General features: G+C 42.8%; 1 protein-coding gene across 1 annotated transcript in view; it reads right to left on the reverse strand.

Moving 5' to 3' along the window:
* LOC100182961 (E3 ubiquitin-protein ligase PDZRN3-like) overlaps window positions 1-12,090 on the reverse strand; it is a 35,440-nt gene that overhangs the window by 19,878 nt on the left and 3,472 nt on the right. The gene's annotated exons all lie outside the window — the stretch shown is intronic.

Raw genomic sequence — 12,090 nt, forward strand, 5'->3', positions numbered from 1 at the left:
CGCCAGTAATTTGGGGCCTGCCACTGCTACGACCGACTGTAGTCGACTGATGCGTTCGCTTCACCAAGTCGCCGTCCTGGTTCTATGAACTATTGACCGCGAGCGAGCGCGAAAAGAAAAAGGCAAGCGGGAAACAATGGAAGCGCGGATTGGTCTCGCGAACGAATCCTTCGTTTTGCAGGAAGAGAAATTCGTGAAAATAATCCGACCCCCGCCACTGTAAAGGATATAGCCACAAGAAGCTAGCACCTTTCGATGATTAAGCTGAGCGTTACATTTCGAGCGATCCATCAGCCCCTAATGGAACGGGTTGCGTCTAGAGAATATACGTTGGTGGGGACAAACAAACCCGGACATGCAATACGTCTAAATTCGCAAGTATCGCGTATCTGCTCGTCTGTCTTCCATACTTGTCCGGGTCCCTGAGGATTTTCGGCTTTGACTGAGTCTCTGGCACGCAAGGGCTTGTTATGTAGCGGCCCTGGGTAAACAACGTATTAGTCGGCCTCTGTGGCTAAGATTACTGGAGACCCTGAGACTGCAGAAGCGACTTCGCTTGGTAGAGTCAACAAAATGACTTGTGGGCTACAGCTTTAAGAATTATCTTATCTTATCACACGAAGCCGCGAAGCCATCGCAAACAAAACCCCCTAAACAGAGCCGCTGAACAGCAGCAGCAGGGCGGCCACGACGAAAGCGCGAAATTTTGCGACATTGAAAATGCATAAACAGCGCGGGAAGCTGGTACCTGTCACCTGTCATTTGTATCAACAATAATACACTCTCGACACCAATGTCTATTAGTATGTTTAGATGAACTGTTTCCGCCTTGACTTAGAAATGCACTCGTCTCTGCTTTGGGTTGGCGGCTCGCCACATGGTCATTGAATAAACACGTTTACACCTTAGACAAAGTTTATTGTATTTTCCACCTTCCACCGTTGTTTACAAAACGCGGGTTTGCCAGCGTAAAAGCCACCGTTCTGTAACTGAAATTTGAAGTCAGGAAAAGGAAGAAAAATTAGCCTTTTAATTACACAGTGCAAGATCATTAGGTCAGCTCGGCGAATCGGAGCCGCGAAACTGTCTTAACTAAACAGTGTAACCTATGCTAAATATACGGCGAAGTTCAGCCACACCGCTTCGAAAAAGAGCCATTAACTTAGCTATGATTTGAGAGCTCGTGTCGGCCACCCGTGCGAATGTAGTCTAATGGCTGACAGGTATGTTTGTACCGACGTCAAAATTAGCCAAACAGGGCTCCAGTCTGGAGCTACGAAAACGCAAAACGCTCACGCGATACATTTTAGCAGGTTTGACTCTATCGTTTCTTAATGTGGCCCAAGCATTTAGTCGATGCGGGAATGGCATAATGTGTGTAAACGATCGATATCTACGCCCCTTTTAAGCACCCGTCATGAACTCAATTAAACTAAATTCAACATTGATTTTCATTCATTGCCAAATCAATTCCTCGATAATCGCGTAAGCCGTGCCATACATAACCAGTTTAAATGTTCCCACACTGTTCAGTGGATGATTTCAAGGCCCCAACGTAGAAGGTTAAGGTATAGTAATTAAGACGAAGCGTTCGGCCGGTCCTGACCTAAACTTGCAGATTGTTTCATGAAGACGTATGGACCACTGTTGCGCTGCAGTGTTGCAATGATGTTTCGACTTCGTTAATTAGTCACCGCAGGAGTGTTCGCACGGCACACCTGCTGCTATCGAAACAGCGAAGCGGCGAAAGAGCGTTCTCAATTGTTCGACGAACTCCGCGCCGTGTCCAATTGTCTCAGTTTTGTTAAACTCCGATTTCGGCGAATATTCAGAAGCAATTAAATCGCTATAAGAATACGACATTTCTGACGCGGCAGTGGGCCAATCCATCAAGTCCAGAGCCGCACTCCCACGACCTCGAGAAACATCTAAGCAACTTTTGGCTTCGCTCGCCTTCGCGAAGGAGTCTATTCCGCGGTATCAACAGTGGTAAGCGGTAAACTTAGTTTAGACCCGCTGGGAGAGATCTGCGGGGTCAAATAAACATAGTTCGCAACTCGTGAGGATGACACAGCGACCACAAGCAGGTCGGTTGAGTGTCATCGCGAAACCAACGAGGGCCAAGCCCAGTGCAAAGGTAGGTATGCGAGTTACTTAGTCGCACCGACGTAACCAACAGGTACATTCTGCGCAACGCACCAAGTACTACACAAGCTCACGTTATCTGTTTGCAAAGCTGAGGTGAGGGCACCTATACTACACTGGACTGTTATAGCAATTATTGACAGGCGTGCGGTGTTCCTATGTATTGCCCTTACCCTCGAGTTTGAGTGGCACGGACGGTTTCCTGTGGACAGTTTACGAGCTGGGTTAAGTGGACTCTCGGCAATAAACGGCAACAACACACCCCATCCCTCGCGTGACTTCGCTATCTCCACAATTTCGCGGTTCGCCTGTTCAAATCAACGCGCACGTTCTTACTGACGTAGTGTAGTTGTTTCTGCGCGGCATGTCACACTAGAGAACCGGATTGCGGCAATTTGTAAGCCCTCTACGCTATCTAGCAATCGCTTGCATATTTTTGGACCAGTTTACTCCGATTAAACACGAAATTTGCACATTGGGAAGATTTAATTGCCTGTCCGCATTCCATTCAATCTACCATTGACCTTTATCCGTTGTTCTAATCTTTATCAGTGCCGAACATGGCAATTACAAGTTTCTGTCCCACGATAACAACTACCCTCGAACAATAGGCTTAACATACAGTCGCCCTGGTCTGGAAATAATAACTAAAGCGGACAATTGTATATATTGCGACACTACAAACGCAAATTAAAATTTCAGTCGTAAATCCTCTTACTAAGTGAATAGATATGCCCACATACCAAACCATAATCAACGGTAAGCAGAGTGGTTCATTGTTTCACAAGCTACCCGCAAGTTCCCACGTTCAACTTCGCCATCCTGGCACGGTACGAGATAATCAGAGCTTGTCAAAGTCACAGGAAGCCAGCAATTAGAGCTTTCTGTTCAAGGTCGCAGACGGCTACAGTTCCCGTGGCAGCGATAATTGGGTGCGCGTGTTTAATATTTAAAGTTTCCGTCAAAGTTTGGAGCTCGCGCCTTTATTCCCAACAAAAGGCGACTCGGCAATTAGCGCCAAACGCATACAGTCTGGGTTAGCGATGTACTGCCTTTGAAAGAAACTATAAGGTAAATACGGCGAAACGATACAAAACATCGTCTGTGTTTGCTTTTTAAATACGATGAGCTTTGCCGGAAAAAAACTTGTGTGGACGCTGTTTATACACCGACTTTACAAGTAATCACTGTACAGATAAATGGCATTGAAGTTGTAAAACAGGTCTTTATGGCTGGTCATTATGCGGCCTTGAAATAAAAGAATTTCCTGAAGTACTACTGACAACAATAATACTTGTAGTCAATGCCATAAAATTTGTACCGGATTGACCGATTACTCACACAACACGGAAGCTTGAAAGCCTTCGCGCATACAAGTTGGACAATATCATAAAACAAGTGTACGACGTTAAGACGAGACTTTAATGCTTTGTGCACACTCAGGGGCCAGTTTAACACAGCAGGGGGTATCGGTACACACGTCGATGACGTAGAATGACGTCACAGTGGCACATCACAAAACTACTAGGATAAAATCTAATAACCACACGTGTACGAAATTTGGTGGATAAGAATCTAAACAGAGAACAGGTTTACAAGTTATGATGTACAGACCAGCGAAAGTTTGCCGAGAAAAGTGAATCATCATGTTTTATTGGACGAACGTTTTATGCATTTAGGTGCCTCGTATGAAAAACACAGAAACCACACAAGATTATATCATCGCAACCTGTCAACAAATTTGTTTTGTCAGAAATAATGTTTAACCAAGACCAACGAAACACGCTCATATTTCTACTAAAGAGAAAAACTGGCTGGAATTTGATACAGTTTGTTATATTTTTGCTTCGGATAATCTCTAAGCCTGGTCATACGGTTACAATACAACAACAAACAAATAAGCGAATACACGGTGTGTAGAGACCGTTACTGACGTGAAACCAGTTCCGACCACTTGAGATTAGCGGTGGACCGAGACCCCGAGCAAGCGAGAATTATGTTCCCTCCGTAAGAGCAACCCCCAGCAAACCTCATGGAAGCTCACCTTACTGCCTTTAGGAAGCTAGCACTTACAGCGAAGCTACAGAGAGCAAGGGGTAATGGTTTGACTGACAGACGCCTGGAAGTGGCTACCAGTGCGTAGAGAGAAACAAGTTATAGGCGAAACACAGCACGGTCATAACCATTTGTGTAAACGCTTATGGCGGTGAACAATTTCTGGAAATTTCGGATACCACTTTTAAGACGGGGGCAAAAATGTTATGAAAACTGCTCCAGAGGCGCCAAAAGTTAAGGAGAAGAGTCTCGTAAATAAACAGCAATATTACATCCGGCGGCGATTGTTGTCGCCGAGTTATGGGCGGGTGGGTATATATTATATAGCTGTATGAATCACCGTGTGGTATAACAGTGTAAACCGCCCCCAAGCGTGGATATTGAGGGTATAATTCCCATTGAGAAGCAACGCTTGTGTCCACACATTTAACTGGCGTGTTGTTTTTGCAGAAACCATGGGGCTCGCTGTGTCTCGGCCAATTGAACGACGTAAACAATAAAGACACGCGATGCCTGACAATCTTCCGGTACTACGGACGCTAAGGTGTCACAAACCGTGACGGGTTAAGTCGGACTTAGACAGTCGGTACACTAAACAGCATCCGATATCGGTCTTGGACATATTCATTGTGGCAAAACTGATTACGTAATGCTGGGTGTACACAGCTTGAGTTCAGAAGTGTACGGAAAGGATTTTCAGTATATCTGATTCGTGACACTATTGTGGGCCCACATCTTATAAATACAATATCAGCGCAGACGTAGTTCCCTAATTTATTTGCTTTTCCCACTAGCAGACAATCTGGTTCATTTATAAACGTTCATAAAAGTGGAAATTTTGGATGGAATTTTAAACGTCGTTGCCGCTTCCCGGGTGGAAGCTAATGAGCGACATTTTTGTTCCCGGCGGCCGCCGTGGGACCATAATTGCCGCACAACCACAGCAATAATACGCGCTTTTGAATCGTAATTAACTCGCCGGGGGCCACAGGCACGAATGCTTCTCGCCACGTTGTTAAAAAAAACTGCAAAACCGGTGTGAGACATTTTTTCATTGAGTCCTACCCAAACAATAACACAACGAACTAATTGCATTGTTACACAACAGCGGTAGTGAGAGATCCGAAAGTGCGTCATCGTATCCGCTTTGACCTTCAGAACTTTGCGAGCTGACTGAATCCAACATACGCGTGGTAAAATCAAAACCACAACGTTATTGATTCGCTTGCCTGAGGTGCAGAAATTGCTATTTGTTGTTGGTGTAAAAGATAGTAAAGTAAGAGAGCTGCAATAAAAAGTGACATTTGTTCAATGTATGATATCCTTAAATTGCTATATTGTATAATGCAGTGTCACTTGAGTCGCACTACGGAAGACATATCCACAGTTTCGCTATTCTGGGAAACGACGAGACCATCCAGCTTTGAAATTGGTTCGGAAGCGCAACCTCAAATGCGGCTATTTTCTTCATATGTTCAATTACGTGACTAAAGGCACCAATTAAGCGTTATTTTCGCCGATCACAAGGCCGATTTGGCCAATGTCGGATTTTCGGAAAACAATATTATTTGTTTGTTTATCAGGTACAATGTAAATGCCTCCGCTCTTTCCTACACTGCAATTTAGTCTCAAAAAGCCCTTGGATTTTGTAGAATTCTCCAGTATTTTCACGTTTACTTTTGCAGTCATTGACTTTTATTATGGCTACTTGGCCAGCTCCGTTAATAGAGCGCAACGAGGTGCTCGGTAAAATTGCTTTGTTCGTAGGAATATCAAAGCGAATCCCACGGTCTTAGTATACAGGAATAAAATTGCGCTTTCCCCTAAACACTGTCTGATAAACTGAGACGATTTTCGTACCAAAATATTACGCGTTAATGTTCAATACTCAGTTAATACTTCGTAGAAAAACCATAATCGATTACAACATACACATCATGCAGGTATTGTACTAGTTACACACATTTTTAAGGTTATTTCCAAACATTCTATAAATTTCCGAATTCAAGTAGTGCCAAAAGTCGCGGAACCGTATGTGGACATAACACCACTTAAAGCCAGTTAAATTAAGTTAAAAATAACCGCCAAACAATAACAGACGCTGTTAGGTCCATTCAGTGTCACTTTTTGTCGCAGCTCAATTACTGAACCACTAATCCGAATATTACATAACCTTTTCTCCTGCGATATATTTTCAAAGAGTGTAGGCGTATATGGCGCGATTTCGTCAACTTTTCCAGGTAATCTTAACGCGACAAATTATTCTTTTAAGTCGAGTGAACTGTTGTTTTAAAAACAAGCCTAAATCTCGCTTGGAAATTAGATATAGATCACATTCCATTGAAGTTCTCATTACAGAGCATAAAGTGAATCCAGCTGATTAAACCGCAAAAGTCGTTAGAGTAACGACGTGGGCATGTAGTTTATGAGTTGGCAAAACCACCAACGTTTTTGCAATCGATTACTCAGTGCCCAGGTGTGTCGTCGGCATGCGAGCTCAAGCTTTGTATACACATTGCTAGGAAACACGATATTCGTTTCATGCTGCTGTCGTGTTCGTGCACCCAACCTACACTCAATTGTTTGTAAATCAGTCGCCGCGACAAGCGCCCGAGTGTATATTTAGCGTATCAACTGCCTAATATTGGCTTCATAAATCAAAAATGCGGAACTGCGCTTCTTTATCGACGATTGCCGACGTAGGCTCGGTTTCCTGGAGCTTTTACACTGTTTGGTCTAATCGAAATATAGCGGTGAAACGTGTTAATAACACGGCGGGGCCAAGGCAGCCAGGCGCCTGCGAAAGCCGGGAAGTGGCGATGGAAAAGGGGCGAGCGGATCCGCCATGGAACGAAACGGCGTCGAGGCCCAAGCGTGCATGATTGAACGTCAACCCGTCTGTTCTTGCTTCTCGCATGATCTGATGCAGCCACACAGGTCGACTTGTTTGATCACAGCTTCCTAACACTGCTGTCTAATCACGTTGATTCGCTACTTGAAGACAGCACGCGTGCGTGACGTACCTTTACAATTGATTGAATGAATTCGACAAAAGTTTTCGTTGCATGTACAAAGGGGTAAATTAAACAAGCACAAGAACCCTAAGCGAAGAGGTTGTTTACCTGAAAACCAGGCAGCAGAATCGCGACGATGCGCGTTTAACAAGCATAACGTAAACAGCTTTCATGTGCGGCCGGGTTATCGTGGCGATTACGACGCGCGTTTACAGTCAAGTGCTGTTTTCTGAAACACCACGTAACCTACTCGCTATGACACACGGCATAAAAACGCGTTGTTTAATTTTTACCAAGAAAGTTACAAAACATCTCCTGTAGCAGTGTAAACACAAACTGGATTCAACTTGGTATAAAATTTCATGCTATTTCAGAACCAGAAAAGCTCACAGTCGTTATAGTTCACAGGATGTGAACGGTCTGCATTGTACGCACAAGTAACGTTATGTAAAATAAATCTACTATCTGTTTCTGTGGGTTCGCTCGAGTATGTTGTTATACCACATGAACCTTTAAAGTTATCAGGTTAACAAGCTGTATAGGCGATGCATTACATAAACGTGAAGAGACTTGAGCTGGCAAATCCCAGACGAAAACGTCACGGTTTGTAAACCTTCACCAGGTCTGTGTTTTAGAGTATATGAAACCACTATGATAGCATCAGAGATCGTATCTCACACAACCACGGTTTGAGTTGTGATATCTTCATATAGTATCGTGGCATCTTTACGCGAAAATCATTCCCACAACTATCTCAGTTGAGAAGTTTGGGCCCGGTTAAAAATATGACCAAACATGGCGTACGAACCTGGTCATGGTACAATTGCTATAACTGTGAGTTCAAGTGCGTAATTCGCTGAGAAAATATGAATTCAGCCACACTTGGCCGCAGTTTAAAAGTAATTCAAGCTTCTGGTTCTACACAAAGGACGAAATAATGCCATTTATTTTCAAGTGCCCGGATTCTTTATTTTAGGACATCAATCTTTTATCCATGGCGTCATTTTACACAAAATAGCACCAAAGTTTCCGAAAATTTACCAATTGGGAAAATAGGTTAGTAGGCGCTACTGTGTTAGATTATAGAACTGTGAAATGAAACCAGCAATGTCGTCAAGGCACGCGAGATCGAATTCATAAATCAACGCCCTTCTCTTCGATAGGTAAACATCGTGATATTTACAATCGATAAAATACCTTTATCCCCTAGTTGTAATTAAGCGTGTACTTTACGCAGCTTCTATGCGGCAAGCATAATGCACCTGGCAAGCATATATTAACGCAACATTTACGATCTAATTAACAAGCTGTTAAAACAAACCATATAAACCGAAGCGGACGGCATTCAAACGCATTTGACACGTTTCACACAGGCCAGCCAATTCTACGATTACATAAACTCGGGTGTCTCGCCACAGATTTACCGAGTTAGCGTCTACGTTTATGCATACACAGGCGCAAATCGAATTACCAACTGAAAAGCGAAGGTGCGACGAATGAACCCGACAAAATGTGTCCGACAATTTCCGTTGTATATGAATAGGCGAAGCTAATTTAATTAACATTGGGTTGTATAGTTTGGAGATTTGTCTCGTTTAGGTCTATTTTTAACTCTAAATAAAAAGCGTTTTTAAATCAAAATATAGTAGGTACTATAGGTAGAGGGAGGATAGTCCATTTTTTATTTCTTTTTATCGTTCCAATTGGTAATACACAACGAATATTTACAGAATTATACAACGTCTCTTGCGTTATTAGTAAAAAAAAAACTATAAGGAAATATGGGACATTATATGCACTAACGGTATCCATATATAATCCCACATCCAATTCACAAACTTGTACTCTCTCATCGCATACCAGAGCACATCAGTTTAAACACATGTAGTTTTTCAAACAACGGTCGTGCTGGTGGGACTATAAATTTCACCGCGAGCAGACATGTATACCCTGTATAGGGGTATGTTGCTTCTTTATTGAAGAATGTTTACCTATCTTGCTGTGACAGTAAAACAATAAACTACGTCACATACGGCACCTGCTGACCACTATATGGATTCAAATAATACATATTAAAGGGCCCCGCCGCCGTTATCATATATCGTTAAACAAGTTATAGCTTTAACCAAATACGCGATGCATAGTCGTTAAGCTTAACAGTTTCTGAAAACGATAATATTTGTTTAACGGTGACGATCGTTATAACTGAATTCAACAAAAGCGGGAACACTGTATGTGTTTGCAGGGAATAAATATCCGTTTGGGGTCACATAGGGAGACCAAATATTTAAAAGTTGTTCAATCCGAACTGATCCAATAATGGAAACGTGCCTCGTATTAGGGAGCTTACTGCTATATACCCGAGCCTGTATAATGGAGTAAACTATCCATTAATCCTTATAATAAGAACGCAGTTCGTACTGCTGTCTTTTAAAAGATTAGAGGTATTAGTCAAACTCAATGTTGATACGGCATAGGGCTGAAGTAATGTAAACTAACAACCGATCCGCGGAAGGCATTTAAACTTTATTGTGCGGCGGCCACATTTATAGCGGCGACGTTACACGCCAGCCTGACACCAAGCGGTCATAAAACCGCAACTTTACAGCGAGAATTCTGTGGGCGCCACCGACCCTTGTTGAACGCAGAGTATTGAACTTAATGGCGATAGACAAAAGGATATGTATAGGCGATTCTACCACAGGTTTTCCGTTATGTTTGCTCACAACAAAACAGATACCGACGGGTAAAGACGATAAAATCAATCGCTGCCTTTTGTTTGGAATAGTTGGCGCTAAAACAGCAAAAGTCGACTGGTTTGCTCTGTCTCTCACGCGAACCATGGGAGCTCAGGCACGCAAGGACTAAAAACCTCACAGTTGGTGAGAAAATATCCTTGGGAACTCGGATATGTAGAAACAGCATCGTGCATTTGTATTGCTGAAAAAAAAATTGGGCAATGTTTTGCGAAACTTACAATGTTTACAACGTCATTGCACCCAAAAAGCTGAGTGCGAGACGACAATACGAATTAAAGCAAAGGAACATTGTGTTCTTAGTCAACATTGCTCGTATAGCGTAAATAACTCACTCCTCCCGCACAGTATTTGGACGCTTTTTCTGTTTTCGACTGAGATAAATTATATCCCACAGACCAAGAGTTGAACGACCCGGTCCGGGGACCAATAAGGCGTGTTTCATAATATTGACTCGCGGCCGCCAACGACGTCCGAGAGGAAACAGAGACACGACATGATCGGCAAATTTGAAGTGCCTGAAGTCGATTAAGTCGTGCCCGGTTAATATTTCAATTGTTTGTGCAGAGTCGGGCAAACGTAGAACCGACTGTGATTGCCTGGGTAAACACATCTATATGTCTTAAGAAAGCGTATAAGTCTCCTGTCTGTCACAACTGTTGGTTAGGCCTGATTAGCCAACGGTGCTTGTGGTAACATAAGTGCTACTTTAACGTCTTTGGAGAACTTACGGCATTTCAAAGAACCGGCTTTCGCATGGCCGCCACAAATCCAACGTGAATTTAAACAATTTTTACTGATGCCAAAAGTTACATTCGAAAAATACCTGACGAGCACGTATACGCTGCGTATACTGTCGCAAAATGAACATATAAAACCCATAAAAGGATTAAATAATACCGATTTGTCCCAGCAAGCCAAGTTTACCTTCAAAACAACTTGTTTTGCAGTAGTATTGACGTAAGTCAGGTAACTTTTAATAGAAGGGGGCGTTTTCCGAGATGCGATCTAAACGAAATTACCCATATACTGTTCAATGTTGCACGAAACTTGGTTGAAATGCGTCCGTTTTCTACCGAAATTTGGGACAAACACTTCCAAATAAATCCTTATGGTGAAAATTTCATAGATGGAAATCGACACGAAAATAACCGAGATTCGGAGATCTGAGAACACGGCGGTACCGCAGATGCTTCCGCCTGATATATATACCGGCCGTTTTCCCTTCCCGGAAAGGTCGACTTTTACAAAATACAGGCAGGCAAACGCACAACGCCAGTAACACACCGATAACATCTCATTACGGCTCGTCCCTGCCGTTCCCTCGACGATCAAAGCGAACTCTGCGTCTGATAATTAGTGTATGGTGTTTGGATCCTTAGCGCGGCGTGTTGGGCCTTTCATGGTATATTTGGCCAAGTCATCTGCGCGACAAGCGATCGTTCGGTTGGTTTACACTCCCGGTGTATTACATTACATCTAAGTGAAGGCGGGCGATATCAGATTTGCTTGTTTAATATTTGGCAAGGAAATTGAATATGAAATATACCACAAATATATTCAGGATTTAATTAACGTTTTGTTTCCACGAAAATGAAACTAGAAAGAAAACATGTTAATGCCCATTATTATCAGACATACACAAATAACATGGTATTAACAATTAAACTTCGTTTAAAAGTTAGTTTTGTTTGGACCTTAAGAGAGAATCAAAGAGCGAACGTTATTCTTCGGTTGAATATAATTAAGAACACAGTCCGACAATGAAGGCCGCTGTAGGCACTAGAGAGCTTTTTGAATACGTCCATTTGTTCGGCAAAGGCCTAATGGGATTCTGATAAAAATGATCAAAGTCGGTTTTAACGGATTCCTAATTGCGTATTGACGTCGTATCAGCGTATAAATCATATTCGGTTGCCCAATCCATACCCGTATGTAACTATAGCGGCTCTAAGTCTGCTGACGTCGTTATAATTTAAAAATGTATCGCTCAATATTGTAAGGGGGAAAATTAATCATCGCCCGTCAAGCCTGCCAAGGTATAGAGCATTGGAGATTACACTGTGTTTTCGGTAGCAACAACAGCATTAGGAGTGTTTATACAAAAATAAGTCGTTCCT

The sequence above is a fragment of the Ciona intestinalis genome, chromosome 8 (assembly GCF_000224145.3).
Source record: "Ciona intestinalis chromosome 8, KH, whole genome shotgun sequence".
Classification (NCBI taxonomy): Eukaryota; Metazoa; Chordata; class Ascidiacea; order Phlebobranchia; family Cionidae; genus Ciona; species Ciona intestinalis.